The sequence below is a fragment of the Rhinatrema bivittatum genome, chromosome 1, assembly GCF_901001135.1.
Source record: "Rhinatrema bivittatum chromosome 1, aRhiBiv1.1, whole genome shotgun sequence".
Taxonomy (NCBI): domain Eukaryota; kingdom Metazoa; phylum Chordata; class Amphibia; order Gymnophiona; family Rhinatrematidae; genus Rhinatrema; species Rhinatrema bivittatum.
In genome coordinates this window covers 721,393,433-721,415,784 of record NC_042615.1, presented here as the reverse complement: position 1 = coordinate 721,415,784, position 22,352 = coordinate 721,393,433, and positions in this window count along the sequence as shown.

The following is a 22,352-nucleotide window of genomic DNA, read 5'->3' as shown; positions in this document are numbered from 1 at the left end:
CCGTTCCTTCCGAGGCCGCTCCGAAATCGGAGCGGCCTCAGAGGGAACTTTCCTTCTACCCCCTCGCACCTTCCCCTCCCTTCCCCTACCTAACCCACCCCCCCCCCCCCCGGGCCCTATCTAGACCCCCCCCCCCCTACCTTTATCTGAAAAGTTACTACTGCCTACTACTGCAAAATACAAAAATATAAGAAATACATATTCCCAAAGATAGCATATTCAAATTACTAAAATCTCAAAATATATATTTTTTTTACCTTTGTTGTCTGATCATTGTATTTTTCTAATCAATTGGTCCTTGTCTCTTTTTCCCATTTTTCCCTCGTTGCTCATTTCCTATTTCCTTTTCAGTGTCTCTCTTCTCCTAGCCCACACACACTCACACACACACGCTTTCTCTCACAGACTCCCTTACACAAGCTCTCACCATCTCACACCCCCCCCCCCCCCCCCCAGGCTCTCATTCTTATGCACACACAGACCCACACCCAGGCTTTCATTTTTATACACACAGATGCATACCCAGGCTCTCATTCTCACCCACATACACACATTCAAGCTCCCATTCTAACACACACACACATCCAGGCTCCCATTCTCACCCACATACACACATTCTAGATTCCATTCTCATCCACATGCACGCAGGGCCTTTTTATTAGGCACAAGTCACACAACCAAAGTCCTACATCTGCTGCCGTGGAATCCCATCCCCGTGGTAGCCTTGCAACTCCAGCCTTCCTCTTCGCTGTCGTGGGGATGGGATCCCGCAACAGTATTGCAGCTCCAGTCTTCTTCTTCGCCACCACAGTGGCAGTGCAGCTCAGGCCTTCTTCTTTGCTATCGTGGGGATGAGATCCTGTGACGACATTGCAGCTCTAACCCTCCTCTTCACCACTGCGGGGATGGGATCCCACAGCGACCTTGCAGCTCCAGCCTTCCTCTTCGCTGTCATGGGGATGGGATCCCACAGCAGCCTTGCAGCTCTGACCTTCCTCTTCGCTGTTGAGGAAATGGGATCCCACAACGGCATCGCTCCAACAGGCCTCTTCCGATTGGGTGGGCCCCTGCCCACCCAGGCCCACCTATGGCTACATCACTGGTTTGCATGCAAGTGTAACCGTAAAGAGACAATACCTGGCCATTGAATAACAACTAACTGATTGTGAAATCTGGTCAATGCAGTTTGTTGAATACTGAAAAGATACCACGGGGGTTAAGGATATTAAAAGAGCCTAAACTATTTGTGGAAGATAAGTTGGTTGTTGAGAAATGGAACTACACTGTCTTCCAATTGAACAAAGAATTCAATATAAGGCATTATGTATAATTCACAAGCTAATGCACGATGAAAAAGCCGACTGGCTTAACACAGCACTGCGCGTACATGTCCCACACAGAAACCTGAGATCTGCTAATAAGGCCCCTCTGTTAAATCAGCACGCCTCACTCAAGTAAGAGAAAGAGCACTGTCACTGGCTGGCCCTGTGCTGTGGAACACCATGCCACTCGAAATAAGGCTGTCAAACAAGAGATATGGAAACCCCAATGTAGAGCAGAAACTTTAGAATTAAACAATAGAATAAAAATTCTGCTGAAATGACTCTTGTAACATCATACATTAAAGATGTGAATGACCATCATATAGTGTCTACTGTGTCAGTGGCTGTTTCAGTAAAGCCTTTTCTGGCACAGTGTTTGGCGCGTCATGCTGACCATTTTCCTAAGAATCAGTAAGTGTTCTTCTACATCTTAGCCATTCATAAAATTGCTAGCGTTATGAAGCATTAATAGGCTCGCTATCAGCTCTTTTTCTGTCAAGTAGGCTAATTTGTCTTGCACATGTCATCCTGAAGCTCCCTGAAGAAGGAGTTTTCTTACTCCGAAACCCTGCAGAGTCTGAGGATCGTCTTCAGGACTGCAGCACAAAGAGATAAGTGCACAGTTTATAAATCGTTACGTGTGCACTATCCTATGATAACTACACTGAATGACCAATGATTAAGCTGGGTATCGTGCTCTAGGGCCAGTTGCACCATAACTACCAGGTCACTGTGCCAGAAAAGGCTTTACTGAAACAGCCACTGACACAGTAGACACTATATGATGGTCATTCACATCTTTAATGTATGATGTTACAAGAGTCATTTCAGCAGAATTTTTATTCTATTGTTTAACTCGAGATAAGGCTGCAGAGAGATTTTAAAATATTCAGAACCAACTTGAAAACCTGGCTCTTTAAACAAGCTTTTTGTAAAGAAAAAGAGAAGGAGAATTACAGTTGATTGAAAAGGTCGCACCAAGCAAACAGTTGTTGTTTTTAACCTATAAATGTATCTTAATGTTAAATTCGAACCGCCTAATATTTCCTAACAAACAGATAGGCTTAACTTATACACATAGCTTATTATACTAAAATGTTACCGTACTATGATGCCACATGTTTAACTTGTAATCTATACCACTCATATTTTACTTTATCGTGCCTTTATGTAAACCGTTGTGATGGTTACCTAACTTAACGACGGTATAGAAGAGTTTTGAAATAAATAAATATATTAAACACATGTTCTCTGGATCATATGATATTGATAACTGAAACTAGTGAACATTTGTCCAACTCCTTGAAAGACAAATTGGACAAGTATCTTGTAGAAATGAAAGTGAATACTGCAGTAGATCTGTTTGATAGTCAATATCAGGATTTACAAAGATCAATAGATAAATTTCACAATGATTTTAAAAAATTCAGATACAATAAGATTCAGCGAGATGAGCATGATTATAGTAGGGATGCCATATACCTTTGAATGCATAGAAAAAATATATGTAAAATTACTTTTGAATCATCATCCGACTCCTCTTCTAGTAGTGATAATAATTATAATTTCATTACATCACGTTTTTTAGAAACAAGAGGAGAGAATTCACTGAGGGAAAAACGTGGAGAGATTGGAGAAATCAAGGTCCACCACAAACTGGAACGAGATTGAGTGCTCATCTAAAGAGATATAATCAGTGACTATTAATTAGTCTCAATGGGTGGAAACACAAGAGGAACAGAGAGTATATCAACTATCAAGATGATTGTCTTTAGTACCACAAAATCAATATGATCCTTTTCTGTTTAGGATAGATTTTAATAGATTTGTTCGTAGTTTATCACTAAAGATTTTTTCTCAGAGCACCCACAGCAGACTGAACAGGGGATTGTAAGATCACATTTGACATGGATACCACCAGGTCCTTTAAATCCAGTCCTGGCCACTTTTCAAGCTTTTGTATTAAAGGAAGTTCAAAAGTTAGAGTCACACAAGTACTCACATTATGATAATTTGAGTACAGGAGAGAGAAATACTTTAGAGAATTTATCTAGAGATAAAAGCATTGTGATCAAACAGGCGGATAAAGGGGGCACCATAGTTATACAAGATCACTCTGATTATGTTAATGAAGTAATGAGGCAATTAAATGCTGTTAATAGTTACAAACGATTAATGATAGACCCTACTCAAACTATTAAGAATAAAGTATGAGAGTTGTTGACCAAAGCATTTCATATTGGTTTTTAAAACAGGGAGAATATAAATTTTTAAATAAGGAACATCCAAGAATACTGACAATGTATGTTTTCCCTAAAAATCAGAAAAACGATTAATCTGCCAGGGAGATCTATAGTGTTGGGGAATGATTTATCATAGAGTTCCTGTCTATTTTTGTAGATAGATTTTTAAGACCATTTGTGTTTGAGATTCCCTTGTTTATTAGGGATACTTTGCATTTTATAAATCTTGAAGGGAGCATCAAGATAACATTTTAAGTTGTAAGGAGCAGAGGTGGATCTATAAATTAAATAGTATGGAACCTATGGGGTAGATTTTCAAAGGGTTACGCGCATAAGATATGCATGTAACCCCCAAAAACCTACCCCTGCGCGCGCCGAGCCTATTTTGCATAGGCTCGGTGGTGCGCGCAAGCCCCAGAATGCGCGTATGTTCCAGGGCTTCAAAAAAGGGGCGGGCCGGGGGTGGGGCTGGGGGCATGGCGGCGGTCCGGGGGCGTTCCCAAGTCCTCCAACACAGCAGCCGTGCCAGAGGTTTGCGCAAGGCAGGCGTAACTCCATCAAATAAGGTAGGGGGGGATTTAGGTAAAGCCGGGGGGTGGGTTAGATAGGGGAAGGGAGGGAAAGGTAGGGGGGATCTAAAAAAAAGTTCCCTCCAAGGCCGCTCCGATTTTGCAGCAGCCTTGGAGGGAACGGGGAAAGCCATCGGGGCTCCCCTTGGGCTCGGCGCATGCAATGTGCATAAGTGTGCAACCCCTTGCGCGCGCCAACCCTGGATTTTATAACATGTGTGCGGCAGCACGCGCATGTTATAAAATCGGGTGTAGATTTGTGCGCGCCAGGTAGCCCAAAGGCAGGCGTTAATTTCAACCGGCACTGGGGAAGTGTACAGAGAAGCAGAAAAATCTACTAATATCGCTATGATATTAAGTCTAATATCATAGCGATATTAAGTCGGAGGCCCCAAAAATAAAAAAAAATTAAAAATGTGCCCACGGCCCGCGGATCGGAAGATGGACACTCAATTATGCCGGCATCCGTTTTCCGGCATCCATTTTCCTAACCCGTGGCTGTCAGCGGGTTCGAGAACCGACGCCGGTAAAATTGAGCATCGGCTGTCAAACCCGCTGACAGCCACCACTCCTGTCAAAAAGGAGGCGCTAGGGATGTGCTAGTGTCCCTAGCGCCTCTTTTTACCGCGGGCCCTCATTTGCATGCGGGCCGATACTAAATCGCGCGCACAGGAGAGTGGCCTGTGCGCGCGCCGTGAGAGCGGGTACTCGCTGACTCTCCTGCACTTTTTTCTGTATTGGCCCTCATGTGAGAGACTGTGCTTCCTTTTTCATCCTGGAGTGCTTTCTCAGACTGGAGTGAGTTCCAGGAGGAGCTCGGCAAGCAGTGCTCAGGAGATTTACTTTCTCAAGTCAAGAGGGAGACGGAGAAATTGACTTCTTGTGATTTTTTTTCTCTTCCTCTTCTCGCTGTTTGAGACTGTCTATCATTTGGATACTACATGAAGAACCAATGCTGTAGTTTTCTGCTTTTGCACTGCTTTACTTGATTTTTACTGCAATAAAGAATTATTATGTTTTCAACATCAAATCATGTGTGAACTCTTTATGATAACTTATGCTGCTAACTCTGGCCCTGCCTCGAAATGCCTCCACCCATCCCCAGACCGTCCCTGAATTATGCAGCTAGAACTTATTTGTATATGGCTTCAAAATTTGCTTTGACTTCTCTGATCTCCTGGTAGAGTAGAAGAGTGGAACTGGCCTTCTTGTATGGAGAATTTTAGCCAGTGTATGCAGAAGTTCATTGTTCAATGACATGACAGATTCAAAATAACAATCTGAGGCTACAACGACGAACATTTTTCAATTCGGGGGAACACTGCTAACTAATGTTCAAAACCTTGTATTTGAATTGAATTTGAAATTGAAGCTGAACCTTTGTTAAACATACCACGGTTTTACTTTTTACGGTTTTACTTTGCAAATAGTTAAATGTCTAAACGACTAAATGTTCATTACACCGCAGAGAATGTGGTTTTACTGTCCTTGATAAATTCAATAAAAATAATTTAAAAAAAATAGGGAAGGTTGAAAGATTTTATAAGATATTATCTGGAAAAGATTTTTAAAAAGGTATTTTTCAGCCAGGTTTCCTATTTTTTCCTAAGTGTAAAAAGGTTGTAAGTATCAAAATCACTCCACCTGAATTGGTAGGAGATATAAAACTGTGGCAGTGCTCGAGCCTGGACTTGGAAGAATGTATTTGAGTCTGAGTAATGCCAGTGGCAAATTAAAGGTCTGTATGTATTTGGGTTATTCAGTGTTTGTAGGGCTATCTGAGGAGAACTTCCTCCTACTGCATGTTTCAAATACCTGTCTACAAGTGTGACAGTAGCTTTGAAACCCTCATTAACTTTTCCTTTTTGTGACAGTGTTTTAGGCAGTTAGTTGGACCCTTCCTCTATTTTGGGATTGGTCCTGCTCCCCTATAAATTTTGGGTTGTGTATGCTCAGAACCAGTTCTCTGTTTGTTGCTCTCATTCTGATGGGCTTTGTTTGGATGTTCACTGTTTTGAGAGAGGACGTTTTTTTGAGTTTTCCCAGTAGGCCCCACAGCCCATATAAAGGGATCCAGAAAGGACAGTGTGCAAAGGAGCCCTCACGGACCCAACAGTGCTGCCTTGACAGAAGAAGGAGTACATTTTCTTGTTTGAGAGAGGTGGGTGAAGTTTTGGAGTTTTGATCAGCAACTATCAGAAGGGCCACAACCCCCTTGCTCTAAGGGACTGGATTGTAGCTGTTTGGCCTATGACCAGTTAACAATGGACCTAAACAAACACGTGGGATTTCGTGAGAAAGTTGAAACATCCAGATTTTTTTGAGTTTTTTCCAGTTTTATTTCCTATCTCTTAGCCTACCAATTAAGAAGAAAAACGTCCCTACCCTCTATGGAGAAGGATTACTGGATACTGCTTCAGAGTGAAAGAGGTGAGAAGAAAGGAGAAGGACAATGGATAAAGAAATCACAGCACTGGGGATTGCAATTCCTTTGTTGATGGTGGTGTTTGCCATCTTAGCATGGATTCTTTTCTTTGAGTTAAAGTAAACCTGATTTTCGTTGAACACCATCCAAGCCTGCTGTGTGAGTTTCTCCCCTAGGGTTCCTGGCTGCTGAAGACTGCTGGCCATGAGTACTAATTGGAGAGTGGTTGTAAGCGACTGGGTAAGAGAGACCAACATATCACCTAGGGCCCCGGAGACTTGGACCTCCTCCCCACCGGTGAACCCCCGCACCCAAGACCGAAGTCCGATGTTATTGAACAGTGTGAGAGATCCGGAGTGAAATTGTGGTCCTGGGACTTTGCTGGAGCCCCTGAATTGTAAATGGCCTGGGTGGGTGTAAATTTTACAGGTGCCTTTACTGTGTGTACTTCAGGAAGATTTTGAAAATCTACCGGTATATTTTGCTCTCCTTCTGGTGGGAGGGTGGCAAAACAGAACATGAACAGTTGCAAATTAAGCACAATCACATAGGAACTCCTCTTACTGTAAATGTGGCATAAAGCAAGTGTGGCATAAAGCAAGTGTGGCATAAAGCAAGTGTGCTTTATGCCACATTTACAGGTGCCACATTTACAGGTGCATTTACAGGTGCATTTGAGGAAGGCCATTTTTTGTCCGGTCATTTCAGCAAAATGCTGTGGTTGTCCTGTTTTTCCACTTGTAGATGTATAAATAAGGGTCAACCAACAAGTTGCAGTTGAGATCTTTTTATTGGACTAGCTCAATACATCTGTGATGAGCCTTCAAGAGTTATTCTCCCTTCATAAGATTCAGATAACTTTATTGGCATGACGATATGTACATGTGTTGCCAAAATAAGGCATATAGCGATTAAAATGAAAGGGAAAACATTTAAATATCGTGATAACAATAAGATAACATTTTAGCATACAGAGAGGACAATGGCAAGAACAGTTCCTGGTTTCAGGTGCTGGGAGAGATTGTCCTGGTGGCAGGATACCATATACATTGCTGCTATGGCTGCTGTTTCTCCTTTTACCTCCCCGGGGGTTCTATAACGCTTTTGGATATTGTTCATTATTTTAAGTGCCCATATGTACTTTGAAAGACGTTTTTTAAGATCTTAGGGTTGGGCACTAGGTGCTTTGATTTACAGATGTATAGGACCTTGTGGCTGTGGTCTGATAGCTAAGATTGTCTGATAATCAAAGTATTAATCTCTTTGATGTTTAGGTCTGTTATGGCATAATCATTGATACTGTGAACCCTGCATTGAGTTGAAAGTAGATCTAACTAGTAGATTTACTTCCCTTGGATCAGTGAAGAAATTGCACAGTTGCTGTATTATTTAAAGCCATTGTGTCAGCTAGGTTACCTATTTATGCCATTACAACTCAGTAAAGGGAGAGGGGGGAGATGATTAAACAAATGTGCTGGAGACAGTGAAATTTTACAATTCAAAGGACCTAATCTGATAATGGGTTAGCAAGCCAGGGCCCTTATGTACATTTGAGTGGGTTGCAAAGTGTTTGAACAGCTTAATTGCAAATGTTTGCATTCTTATGTACTTCTAAAGTTCATTTTAAGTACTGATTGGGAGGTTGTTAAGGGAGTAATTTTTTTCAAGAAAGGACAACAGATGCAAAAAGAGGCTGAATTAGCACAAATGTGAAACTTGTGAGTAGTAGAACCAATGTCAAGGCTTCAACCCTGGCTACTGTCTATTTGTGTATCTTTCATATACACCCATAATTCATTTCAATCATCTTTAACACATTCTCCACTTTAGATGGATTTTTTTTTATCTCACCTTAATTTTGGATTAGAAATGGCTGAGCCGTATTCAGGCTGTAAACTTAAGGAGTTTCCTTGGGAAATGTAAATGTCAAGAGATGTGTAAGTGTGACTTAAAGTAGCTGGGATGCTGACCTGGTGATTTTCCTTTGAAAAATGTTCAGTTACTGAGCTGTCATTCTGCTCTTCTCTATCTTATTCTTATATTTGTGAAGATTGATTATTGTTCTTAATTTTTGGCTCATTATATCAATGCTGTATGGAATCTACTATTTGGTACTTGTGACCTGGATTGGCCACTGTTGGAAACAGGATGCAGGGCTTGAAGGACCCATTGTCTGACCCAGTATGGCTGTTCTTATGGTCATCTTTCTTCAAATTGTTTGCAGTGGGTCACGTATACTGCATTCATAGGCAGCATGAAACTAAACCTTTTATTACAAATGTGTTTCCCATGTCACCAGTATAGTGTCCTCTGAGTGTTGGTACATCTTGCATGAAGATTGATGCAGGGATTCCTTCTATTTGGGATTCCGTTTGACTTTTACATTTCAGAAGTTTTTTTTTTGTTTGTTTGTTTCAGGTTAGGTTCTTCTCAGAAGGCTAAAACTGGGGGAGCACGGAATATTTCTTTCAATAATTTTTGAAAATTAAATACAATTTAAAGTGAAACTACAGCACAGAGAAAATAATGGGGGCTTAATGAAATGTTTACAGGACTGAGAAGCTGGAGGGGGGCGTTTACTATATAAAGTCCTCTTGCCACTAGTTTTTAGCCTTATGTTATCAGAAATGGAGAGATTTTATTTTCCCTTGGTGCAATTTCTTTGCTCTTTTCAGCGTCCATAGAGAAAACTGTAGCCGTGAGGCAGGGGAAAGAGTTGAAGGGTCACATATCACTTATGAATTCATTACTGGGCAAGAGGAGGATTTTGTACAGAATTGCATCAAATTGAACTGACCTGTGGAGTCTCAGACACAGCCTGCACTATACTTTCTATTACTGTAGACTACAAGGAATGAGTAGTTGAGGTACTGCAGTTTTGTATTTGATTTTGCTTTTCCTTTTGAATTGGGTTTTGTTTATATACTTTTTTTCTTGTCCTTTCCTTGTGTTAGACTTAAATTGTAAAGCTAATAGCCCTGTACGTACATCTGGTACTTTTGTTAAGGGAATGCATAAAAGTATGTTACACAAATGTATTTAGATTTGTATCAGAGAGCAGTCCCCAATTATCTCTCTGTTGGTACTGGTAATGAATATGCAAAATAATTGTGCAACAGGGGGTGAAGTATTCAGCAGTTAGCATCTAGTTTTTGTGGTGAACTCCCCCACCCCAAGGAAGGGAGGGGAAAAGGAAACACATTCTGCCATTTAAATGAATTGCAGGATGTAGACCGCAGTGGCGGACCAGGAAGCAGATTTAGGTCCCCCAGGAAGGCACGGACCCCAATGGCAGCTCCCCCAGGATGGCGCAGACCTGTCAGTAGAGTGGAGCAGAAGTGGAGCAGAGAAGAAAGCAACAGTAGTTTGGACACGGCAGTACTCACTGGCCCCAGTTGTCTTTCTTCATATGGGTGAGATTTGGGATAAAGAGAGGAGGATAACGGTACTTGATCTAATGGGAACACAAGAGGTCCCTTCTACTCTATATGGTGATATCCTGTGGGAACTAACACCCCCAAATAGCTAAGGGGTAGATTTTTAAAAAAATGCGCACGAGCATCCATGTGCACACGCTACCCAGCGTGCACAAATGGACGCGCAATTTTATAACATGCTGGTGCGCGCATGTTATAAAATCAGCGACAGCGTGCGCAGAGGGGGAGGGTTGATTTTGTCTACATTCGCGCGGCAACGTATCAGGGCCTTCCCCAGTTCCCTCCCAGTCATCTTCAATTTAGGAGCGGACTGGGAGGGAACTTTCCTACCTCCTACCCTAACCTCCCTTCCCCTTCCCCTCTCCTTCCCACCTTCTAAAACCCATTTTTTAAATTTGGTACCAGTTATTTTGCAAGTTACTTCAGGGTCCGACCTAAAGTAACTTGTGTGTGTTGGCAGCCGGCGGGTGAGGCTCCGGGACAGTGAGGAATGGCGCTGTCCCAGGCCGCCCTGCTCCGCCCCTGGACCGCCCCCCTTTTGAGGCCCCGGCACTTACACGTGTCCCAGGGTTTACGAGTCTGGCCGGGCCGGTTTGAAAATTGGCCCAGTGTGCATAAGGCCCGGCCAGGCGCGTAAACCCCGAGATTTAAAATCCGGCCTTAAATGTGCTCACTAGCTTGAAGAAATGTATATAGTTGCATAGTCTAAGATTAATATGCATGAATAGATAAATATTCTGTTTGATATTCTGTTGTGCTGTACAAAGACATATAGAAATGAATATAATCATATATTCTAATAAACTTGTATATATTTGTAAATACTGTCAGCCCTGTTCAGAGTCCCATCTGTTTTCCTGGAGAAGAGGGAAATCCCACTCATTAACACCGTCTTCCACCAGGCACCATGAACACAAGGACCGATGGAGTCTACCTGAGAGGGGCTCCCGCCAGGTTAGCTCCAGACCCAGGAATGGTCCACAAGGTAATTGGGCACAGGAGTATTACATTTGTGTTAGACTTAAATTGTAAAGCTGATAGCCTTGTGCATACATCTGCCACTTTTGTCAAGGAAATGCATAACTGAAGTGTAAACATAAATGTATTTAAATTTTAATCAAAGTATAGTCCGCTTTACATAGAAACATAGAAAGTGATGGCAGAAAAGGACCCTATGGCCCATCCAGTCTACCCAACAAGCTCCCATACAGGCCGATACAGTACAATGCGCTCCGATGGAGTACTACTCTCCCCACACCACCACCATCACCTGCTACTGCTCACTTGCAAAAATTATGTGCCCAATAATAGGTGGACACCCGCACAACAACCCCAAACAGAGGGAAAATTGATCAGCTCCAGAATTCCTGACTTATTCTGAGAACTGCTCCAATTTGCTATTGGGATACAGAGAGAGCTGCACCCAAAGAAGCAGGTATCAGGGGAGTGCCAGGGGAAGATGGATCTTTGCTTACCTGTCCATGGTGTGCAGCATTTGCAACTATGAGAGGACTGGTTTGTGCTTTTGGACTGTATTTCTATAATCAAGGGTGTACTAAGATATACAGTGCACTGATGTGGATTTTCATTTCTCGCAGTCAGTGATCAGTAAAGAACTTTATTATTTGGACGATATCTACTATGTGGCTTGTAAGTTTCCGTGCCTCACTGAACTGGTTGTTGACAAGCTCTAGAGGAGGGAGACCCCTAAGGGCCTTGAAAGGCTGACTCCTTACCCCTTGAGCAGAATCAACCCAGGAGCATAGGTTGTTTCCTTTCCCATGACCGCCCCAGTAAGATCAGTAATGTTGATACAGAGCTGGGGAACTCATTTTGCACCATGGGAATGGCAACGACCTGTGGGACAGCACAGTTTAGACTTACTGAACTGAACCATGCAGAGCCAAGATTGAGGCAGGGGAAGTGAAAGGGAAGAGAGGCAGAAGAGTTAACAGAAGAAAAGAAAAGAGAAGCTGGAAGGAGGGTGGGGAGGGGAAGGGAAGAAAAGTTGGAGGGATGCGAGACAGACAGAGATAGAAACGGAGAAAACAAAAACAAAAAGCAACAAGTAAAGAGAGAATAAATAAAAACACAAAGCTAATGAAACTGGGGGATGTCAGTGGGTAATAGAGGGGAGGTGCAGGGGTCTAGGATGGGAAGGGACAATGAAGAGGAAATGTAGAAAGGAGGATAGGGTGAGCAATAATTCTATTAACATTTTACCTCTCATCATCACCACCACTACTGTTCTTAGCACTATTTTTGGGACAGTAGGGAGGTGTTACAGTGATGTCTTCCTTCTCCTAGCTCAAGTGCATCACTTCTGAAGTGCATCCAAGCTCAGCTGGTTCAGTTCTAGAACAAGGATTCACAATATGAGGCTCAAAGGGAGTAGATGCAGCAGTAACATAAATATATATTTCTTCAAAGAATGGTGGACACATGGAACAATCTCCCAACGGAAGTCAGAAAAGTAAAATCGTATTGAAATTCAAGAAAGCATAGGATAAGCCAGAGGATTAGTAGAGAAATGAGGATAAAGTCAAAGATCAGTTGAAGTCCATAGTAGTACTTGTGATGGAGTCCTAAGTGTTCATGGAACAGTGATATGTGACTGTTGAGAATGTGTGACGGTCTAAGGATTCCTTTGAGACAGGAATGTGTGAGCAATAATAATAGGTAGACGTGCAAGACTATGTTTGCATGTATATTGTTGCGCAGGAGGTGGACCCTTGGTCTGGCGCAGGATTGGTACGGCCCTCTGAGGGTTCCCAGGGGTGCCTGCTGCCAGGAGGTGGAGCACACAAGGAGAACGAGGCTAGCTGGAGCTTCACCAATAACAGTCCGGGGGCTCCTTGGGTTGAACCCTTGGATTCCCGGACCACCTGGGCTTAGGTGAGCCTTGGAGAATCTCCCGGAGAGGAAGCAGAGAGGTGTGCCCACCACGAGCAAGGGTGCACGGCTTGTGGAGATCAACTGTAGACCAGAACAGAGGGAACCGGAGACCAATGGAATAAGACAGGGACTGAAGGTCCTCCGGTCAAAGTGGGCAGCACCTATAGGTCTAGTTAGAGGAAGGCTGCAGGTAGCATCTGAACAGGCTGGCCTGTTGGTCACTGGAGCAGCGAAGAGAGTGTCCTTATGGAGACAAGGGTCAAAGCCAGGGTATCCGTCCGAGGGTAGTCAGCCAAAGCAAGGGTCAGTTCCAGATATCAGTCTGAGCGAGGTCAGTAGCAAGCAGAGGTCAGTTCCAGGTGGCGGTCCAATCGTGGTCAGAGGCAGGCAGTGCTCAGTTCCAGGCAGCAGTCCAATCATGGTCAGAGGCAAAGCAGAGATCAGTTCCAGGCGGTGGTCCAATCATGGTCAGAGGCAAGCCGAGGTCAATACTGGGAATCAGTCCAGACGTGGTCAGGCTAGCTGAGGTCAGTACCATGAAATCAGTCTGAGTAGGTACAACCTGGGTAGCGGGACAGGAACAGGAACAGATGCTGGAGCACAGGAAGGACCACGGGAACACAGGAACGCAGGAGCACTGGAAGATAAAGGAACGCAGGAACACAGGAACAGGCAACTAAGAAGAACACAGGAACACAGGATGTCAACTAGCTTCTCCTAAGGGACAGAGCCTCGCCTTAAATGTGGAGCCTAGGTGATGTCATTGTGTGGCGTCCGGGCCGAGGTTCCTGCCCTGGGCCCTTTAAAGGGCGGAACGTGGGACGCACGCACGCCTAAGGGCGGGGCCAAGGACGCCAAGGACGTGGAGCCCCGACGGGAGCTCTGCTGTGAGGCCTGCGAGGATGGCGGTGAGCGAGGGGTCACAGAGGACACCGAGAGCTGGCAGCCAAGTTGAGGGAAGAGTGTCCAGAGCTTGTGGAGGGAAGAGCGTGGTGAGCAGGCCCAGTCGCTGCACCAACACAGCCGGGACGCACAACAGTACTCCCCCTTCTAGGCCTCCCCCTTACCGGCTTGGGCTTCTCAGGGTGCTGAAGATGGAAGGTGTGGAGGAGGTTTTTGTCCAGGATGTGATGAGAGGGCTCCCAAGAATTTTCTTCTGGGCTGAAGCCCTCCCATGCAAGGAGGTACTCCCATCGCCCTTTATGGTGCCGTACGTCTAGGACCTCCCAGACTTGGAGGGTATCTTCAGACTCTGCGTCCAGCTGAGTGGGTTGTGGTGGTCTTTGTGAGGCTGAAGACAGGACTAGAAGCTTGAGAAGAGATACATGGAATGTGTTGTGGATTCCAAGGCTTGCAGCAGCTTTAACTGATAAGTGACTGCTCCCACCCATCGTAGGACGGGAAACGGCCCTATATATTTAGGAGCCAATCATTGCGAGGGTAGTCGGAGGCGGATATGCCGTGTGCTGAGCCAAGCTTTCTGTCCTGGGAGGAATACTGGGGCAGCCCGACAATGAATATTCATTACCCGCTTGGCGCGCTCGGCAGCTTGGCACAGGCATTCCCTAACTTGATCCCATTCACGGCAGATGGTCTGTGTGGTGGCTTGCGCTGCAGGAGATGGCACGCTAAGAAGGACAGGTAGAGGCAGGCGAGGCTGTCGACCGAATACCACTACGAATGGAGATGTTCCAGTGGCGGATGCCACATGGGTATTATGTGATAGTTCTGCCCATGGAAGAAGGTGACCCAGTTATCCTGCTGGTCATTAACGTAGGACTTTCAGGGAGCAGTTGGTCCTTTCGGCCTGGCCGTTGGCCTGCGGATGGTAGGCGGAGGTTAGGTTTAGGGTGATGTTAAATTTATTGCAGAGGGATCTCCAGTACTTTGCAGCGAACTGAGGGCCTCAATCAGAAACTATCTCCTGTGGCAGTCCGTGTAGATGGAAGACGTGGTTCAGGAAAAGTCGGTCGAGTTCCAGAGCTGACGGTAGACCAGGTAAAGGCACAAAATGGGCTATTTTGGAGAAGCACTCTAATATGACCCAAATTTCAGTGTGCCCATTGGAGGGGGGTAGGTCTACAATAAAGTCTGTAGAAAGGCTAGCCCACGGTTCGGAGGGAGCCAGGAGAAGGAGAAGCCCCCATGGACGTCTGGTGGGGGGCTTTTGTTGCACACAAACAGGACACGAGTCCACATAATCTCAGGAGTCCTTTGCCATGGTAGCCCATCAGTAGTGCCTACGGAGCATCTTAGGATTGGGCCCGGCCGGGATGGCCGGCGAGACGGGAGTCATGCGCCCAACATAACATAAGAACATAAGAAAATGCCATACTGGGTCAGACCAAGGGTCCATCAAGCCCAGCATCCTGTTTCCAACAGTGGCCAATCCAGGCCATAAGAACCTGGCAAGTACCCAAAAACTAAGTCTATTCCATGTAACCATTGCTAATGGCAGTGGCTATTCTCTAAGTGAACTTAATAGCAGGTAATGGACTTCTCCTCCAAGAACTTATCCAATCCTTTTTTAAACACAGCTATACTAACTGCACGAACCACATTCTCTAGCAACAAATTCCAGAGTTTAATTGTGCGTTGAGTAAAAAAGAACTTTCTCCGATTAGTTTTAAATGTGCCCCATGCTAACTTCATGGAGTGTCCCCTAGTCTTTCTACTATCCGAAAGAGTAAATGACCGATTCACATCTACCCGTTCTAGACCTCTCATGATTTTAAACACCTCTATCATATCCCCCCTCAGTCGTCTCTTCTCCAAGCTGAAAAGTCCTAACCTCTTTAGTCTTTCCTCATAGGGGAGTTGTTCCATTCCCCTTATCATTTTGGTAGCCCTTCTCTGTACCTTCTCCATCGCAATTATATCTTTTTTGAGATGCGGCGACCAGAATTGTACACAGTATTCAAGGTGCGGTCTCACCATGGAGCGATACAGAGGCATTATGACATTTTCCGTTTTATTCATCATTCCTTTTCTAATAATTCCCAACATTCTGTTTGCTTTTTTGACTGCCGCAGCACACTGAACCGACGATTTCAATGTGTTATCCACCATGACACCTAGATCTCTTTCTTGGGTTGTAGCACCTAATATGGAACCCAACATCGTGTAATTATAGCATGGGTTATTTTTCCCTATATGCATCACCTTGCACTTATCCACATTAAATTTCATCTGCCATTTGGATGCCCAATTTTCCAGTCTCACAAGGTCTTCCTGCAATTTATCACAATCTGCTTTTGATTTAACTACTCTGAACAATTTTGTGTCATCTGCAAATTTGATTATCTCACTCGTCGTATTTCTTTCCAGATCATTTATAAATATATTGAACAGTAAGGGTCCCAATACAGATCCCTGAGGCACTCCACTGTCCACTCCCTTCCACTGAGAAAATTGCCCATTTAATCCTACTCTCTGTTTCCTGTCTTTTAGCCAGTTTGCAATCCACGAAAGGACATCGCCACCTATCCCATGACTTTTTACTTTTCCTAGAAGCCTCTCATGAGGAACTTTGTCAAACGCCTTCTGAAAATCCAAGTATACTATATCTACCTGTTCACCTTTATCCACATGTTTATTAACTCCTTCAAAAAAGTGAAGCAGATTTGTGAGGCAAGACTTGCCCTGGGTAAAGCCATGCTGACTTTGTTCCATTAAACCATGTCTTTCTATATGTTCTGTGATTTTGATGTTTAGAACACTTTCCACTATTTTTCCTGGCACTGAAGTCAGGCTAACCGGTCTGTAGTTTCCCGGATCGCCCCTGGAGGCCTTTTTAAATATTGGGGTTACATTTGCTATCCTCCAGTCTTCAGGTACAATGGATGATTTTAATGATAAGTTACAAATTTTTACTAATAGGTCTGAAATTTCATTTTTTAGTTCCTTCAGAACTCTGGGGTGTATAGCATCCGGTCCAAATGATTTACTACTCTTCAGTTTGTCAATCAGGCCTACCACATCTTCTAGGTTCACCATGATTTGATTCAGTCCATCTGAATCATTACCCATGAAAACCTTCTCCATTACGGGTACCTCCCCAACATCCTCTTCAGTAAACACCGAAGCAAAGAAATCATTTAATCTTTCCGCGATGGCCTTATCTTCTCTAAGTGCCCCTTTAACCCCTCGATCATCTAATGGTCCAACTGACTCCCTCACAGGCTTTCTGCTTCAGATATATTTTTAAAAGTTTTTACTGTGAGTTTTTGCCTCTACAGCCAACTTCTTTTCAAATTCCCTCTTAGCCTGTCTTATCAATGTCTTACATTTAACTTGCCAATGTTTATGCTTTATCCTATTTTCTTCTGTTGGATCCTTCTTCCAATTTTTGAATGAAGATCTTTTGGCTAAAATAGCTTCTTTCACCTCCCCTTTTAACCATGCCGGTAATCGTTTTGCCTTCTTTCCACCTTTCTTAATGTGTGGAATACATCTGGACTGTGCTTCTAGAATGGTATTTTTTAACAATGACCACGCCTCTTGGACATTTTTTACTTTTGTAGCTGCTCCTTTCAGTTTTTTTCTAACAATTTTTCTCATTTTATCAAAGTTTCCCTTTTGAAAGTTTAGCACGAGAGCCTTGGATTTGCACACTGTTTCTTTTCCAGTCATTAAATCAAATTTGATCATATTATGATCACTATTGCCAAGCGGCCCCACCACCGTTACCTCTCTCACCAAGTCCTGTGCTCCACTGAGAATTAGATAATTGCTCCCTCTCTCGTCGGTTCCTGAACCAATTGCTCCATAAAGCTATCATTTATTCCATCCAGGAACGTTATCTCTCTAGCGTGACCCGATGATACATTTACCCAGTCTATATTGGGGTAATTGAAGTCTCCCATTATTACTGCACTACCAATTTGGTTAGCTTCCCTAATTTCTCTTAGCATTTCACTGTCCATCTCACCATCATGACCAGGTGGACGGTAGTATACCCCTATCACTGTAGTCTTCCCTGATACACAAGGGATTTCTACCCATAAAGATTCAATTTTGTATTTAGTCTCATGCAGGATGTTTATCCTGTTGGACTCTATGCCATCCCGGACATAAAGCACCACACCTCCTCCCGACTGCTCCTCTCTGTCATTGCGATATAATTTGTACCCCGGTATAGCACTGTCCCATTGGTTATCCTCTTTCCACCATGTCTCTGAGATGCCAATTAAGTCTATGTCATCATTTACTGCTATACATTCTAATTCTCCCATCTTACTTCTTAGACTTCTGGCATTAGCATACAAACATTTCAAAGTTTGTTTTTTGTTTGTATTTTTATTCTGCTTTTTAATTGATAGGGATGTTAGAATTTTTTAGCTCAGGTGAGTTTTTAGTTACAGGCACTTGGACTACTTTTCTAATTATTGGAACCTCACTGTCGGGATGCCCTAATTCTAATGCATCATTAGTATCCTTTAAAGATACATCTCTCCGAACCATGCGCTGCTGAGCGACTGTCGACTTTCCCCTTTGTTCTAGTTTAAAAGCTGCTCTATCTCCTTTTTTAAAGTATTCGTTCTTGGAGGCGGCGAGGCACCACCGTTTTACCAGCAAGCACAGTGGTGGTAACTGCAGTGGAGATGCAGGCTAGATTGATGATGTGAGCTGGTGTTTCAGGAGTGTCTTTTGGTTCTATTGTGTGTGAGAGCACGTCAGCGTGGAGATTTTTCTCAGCTGGGCGGTAGCGGAGTTCAAAGTTGAAACGTGCGAAGAAGAGAGCTCAGCAGGCTTGTCTGGCATTCAAAAGGTTCCCGCCCTAGGCCCTTTAAAGGGCAGAACATGGGCCGTGCACGCACTTAGGGGCGGGGCCAAGGATACCGAGGATGCAGAGCCCAGAGGGGAGCTCCGCTGTGAGGCCTGCGAGGATGACGGTGAGCGGGGGAGGCACAGAGGATGCCAAGAGTTGGCAGCCAAGGCAAGGGAAGAGTGTCCGGAGCTTGAGAAGGGAAGCGCTAGGTGAGCAAGCCCGGTCGCTGCAACATGGCTGGGATGTGTAACATATAGGGGTAGATTTTCAAAGGGTTGCGGGTGTAAGATACGTGCGCAACCCCTGAAAATCTACCCCTGCGCGCGCCGAGCCTATCTTGCATAGGCTCGGTGGCGCGCGCAAGCCCCGGGACGCGCGTATGTCCCGGGCTTCGAAAAATGGGCGGTCCGGGGGCGGGGCCACGGGCGGGGCCGCGTAGCTGCGGTCTGGGGGGCAGTCCGGGGGCGTGGCCGAGTTCCCTGACACAGTGGCCTAGGTCGGGGCCTGGCCAGCCAGCGCACGCCTCGAGCAGGCGTAACTTTCTCAACAAAGGTGGGGGGGGGATTTAGTTAGGGCTGGGGGTTGGGTTAGGTAGGGGAAGGGAGAGGAAGGTAGGGGGGACTGGTAAAAAAGTTCCCTCCAAGGCTGCTCCGATTTTGGAGCGGCCTCGGAGGGAACGGAGGCAGGCTGCTCGGCTCAGCACGAGCAGGTTGCGCAATTGTGCAATGTGCACCCCTGCTGCGCGCGCCGACCCTGGATTTTATAACATGCGCGCGGCAGTGCACACATGTTATAAAATCGGGCGTAGATTTGTTCGCGCCGGGTTGCCGAGTTTGGTCTGTGATCAATGAGAAAAACCAGTTGAAATCTGTGCCAATGATACCTATAGATTTCAGACGGTCACGAAGGATTGAATGTTCAATAGTGTCAAAAGCGGCAGTTATATCAAGGAGGACCATAATATAATCAATGTTTGAGTCAAAGCCTAGGATTATAGTATCAAAGATGGATGATAAAAGTGTCTCTGTACTATAATGTTTTCTGAATTATTGCTGGTGAGAATTAGAGGGAGTATCTAGTACATAATAACATAAAAATAAGAATTTGGAAAGGTATCCACCTCCTTTTATATTGACCTAGCAGTTTTCCTCCTGTTTCTTTGTACTTCCAGCTCAGTCAAAACCAGGGCTGGGATCCAAGTGCCATGAGCCATCATTTGTAAATACCTGAGGACTTTTCCCCTATTTTATATCCCATTCCAACTTCAATTTAGTCTAGTCATTGCAGTGTCGTCTCTGAATGGGGGCCATGCACCAGGGATCTTTCCAGTTGCCTGTAATCCTGGGTCTTGAATCCAGCCACTAGATGTCACAGATAGGCACTTTCCCCAGGGTTGTGAACGCTGCCTCTGTAGCATCTTCATCCACAGCCAACCCAGGAAGCAGAATAACCAACCCAGCAATCGATCTGGAGACCTTCTGCATTGCAGTGCAAAGCACTTATCCAGAATCGGCTTTTAGGGTGTGGGACCTGTTATGGGAGTCTCTGTTTAGTGGACCCTTGGGCCAACCTGCTGGAGACTGGGAAAGATGGTCAAAGTCTCTAGTGAATAGCAGGCCGGGAGGCAAATGTTCAGGCAGGACGTAGAGGTGCTCTTCACCCTGGAAGTTGGTACTCCCCCGGGAGGAGCCCGTAGGAGCCCAACCGCTGGGACTTAGGTGGCTTCACCCTTGGAAGCCGAAGGCCCCCCCCCCGGGAGGAGCCCGTAGGGGCCCGGCCGCTGGGACAAGCGGTTTATGGATCAGGACAGGTAACTGGGACCAGACTAAGACAGTAGCAATACTGTAACTGGGTTCGGGTTCTGGAACCAGACAGGAACTGTAGTGAGACTCGGGTACTGGAATCAGGCAGGCACTGTGGCAGGATTCGGGTACTGGAACCAGGCAGGAACTGTAGCAGGATTCGGGTAATGGAAACAGGCAGGAACTGTAGCAGGATTCAGGTAACTGGAGCCAGGCAGGAACAGTAGCAAGCTCCGGGTCCTGGGACCCGGCAGGAACTGTAGCTGAATTCGGGTACTGGAACCAGGCAAGAACTGTAGCAGGCGGACAGGGACCAACCAGGTACTGTAGCAGGCTGGCAGGAACCAAACCGGTACTGTAGCAGGCAGACATGAACCAGCAGGTACTGTAGCAAGCAGGCAGGAACCAGCAAGTACTGTAGCAAGGAAGCAGGAACCAAACAGGTACTGTAGCAGGAACGGAGTGACGAAGCAAAGTGAGTCATTCCAGGGCACAGAGCAACAGGAAACCGGGATGCTAACCCGTTGCAAGGCAAAGACTGGATGGCCGCGGCTGGCTTATCAAGGCCGCGGCGTCTGACGTCAGGAGTTGGGCGGAGTCATCACTGGTGGGAAACAGCCTAGAAAAGCACCCAAGTGGCGAGCGAGCGCGCCTAGGAGTCGGGTGTCCACGGGAGGGCTCGAAGCGGCACAGCCCCAGCAGGAACACCGTCAACCAGGCTGCAAACCAGGCCTCTGGAAGTGGGAGCAGGTCCGGGAACCCAGAGGTAAGGGCCTGGCCGCGGTGCTCGCGGCCAGAACCGCAACAGGACCTGTACAGTCACACAGGGTGTCAAGCACCAGCACCCCCTTCCAATGTGGCCTCTGAACTGAAGAATAATAACTGCCCTGAAGAACAATTACTGCTACCCCTTCCCTTGCAGCCCACAGGACCGAAATGTTGCTGCCATTTCTCCCTGCCCCACCTCCCACCCCCTACAATCCAATGGGCAGAAGAGCAGTGCTGGAGACCTGGTGTTGCTCCTCCTGCGGTCAGTAGCTCTCTCTACTACATGGCCCAAACAGTGAACTGCACAGGAGAGTGGTGCTGGTGACAGGAGGAGGCATTTAGAGCTTTCAGCACTTTTCTCCTGCCCATGAGTCCAGGCTAGGTCACGCCATGGAGGGTAGAGATGGAAGGAGAGGATTGAAGGTGAGCGGGGAGGCGCAGAGAACCCGAAAATACAGATCAATCAAACAACAAACTGGCCCAACTTTGATACAGCATCTTCACTGGAAATCCAAAAGATCATCAAAAAAATGAACCCAGCTAAACAATGTATCGACTGTATACCCATAACGACGATCAAAGCCATCGAACCATCAATAACCAAAACGTTAACTGACATCGTAAACCTATCACTCACAGAAGGAAACTACCCGGAATGCCTAAAATCAGCAATTATCAAACCCATACTGAAAAAGTCCAACCTTGATCCAGAAAACCCACTGAACTACCAACCCATATCAAACCTACCTTTCATTGCCAAAATCATCAAAAAAATCATCCACTCCCAACTCAGCGACCACCTTGAAATAACAACATCCTACTACCTATGCAATTTGGCTTCAGGAAACAACTGAACACTGAGACACTACTCCTTATCATTTAACGACACCGTACTCAAAGGTTTTGAAAACGGCCACAGCTACCTTTTAGTCTTACTCGACCTATCAGCAGCCTTTGACACGGTAAACCACTCAATCATGATTGACCATCTATCCGAAATCGGTGCAAAAGAAAAAACCCTACAATGGTTCTCATCCTATCTGTCACAAAGAACCTGCTAGGTGTTGATCAACGACACCCTCTCAAAGAAAATAAACCTAGACACCAGAGCTCCCCAAGGC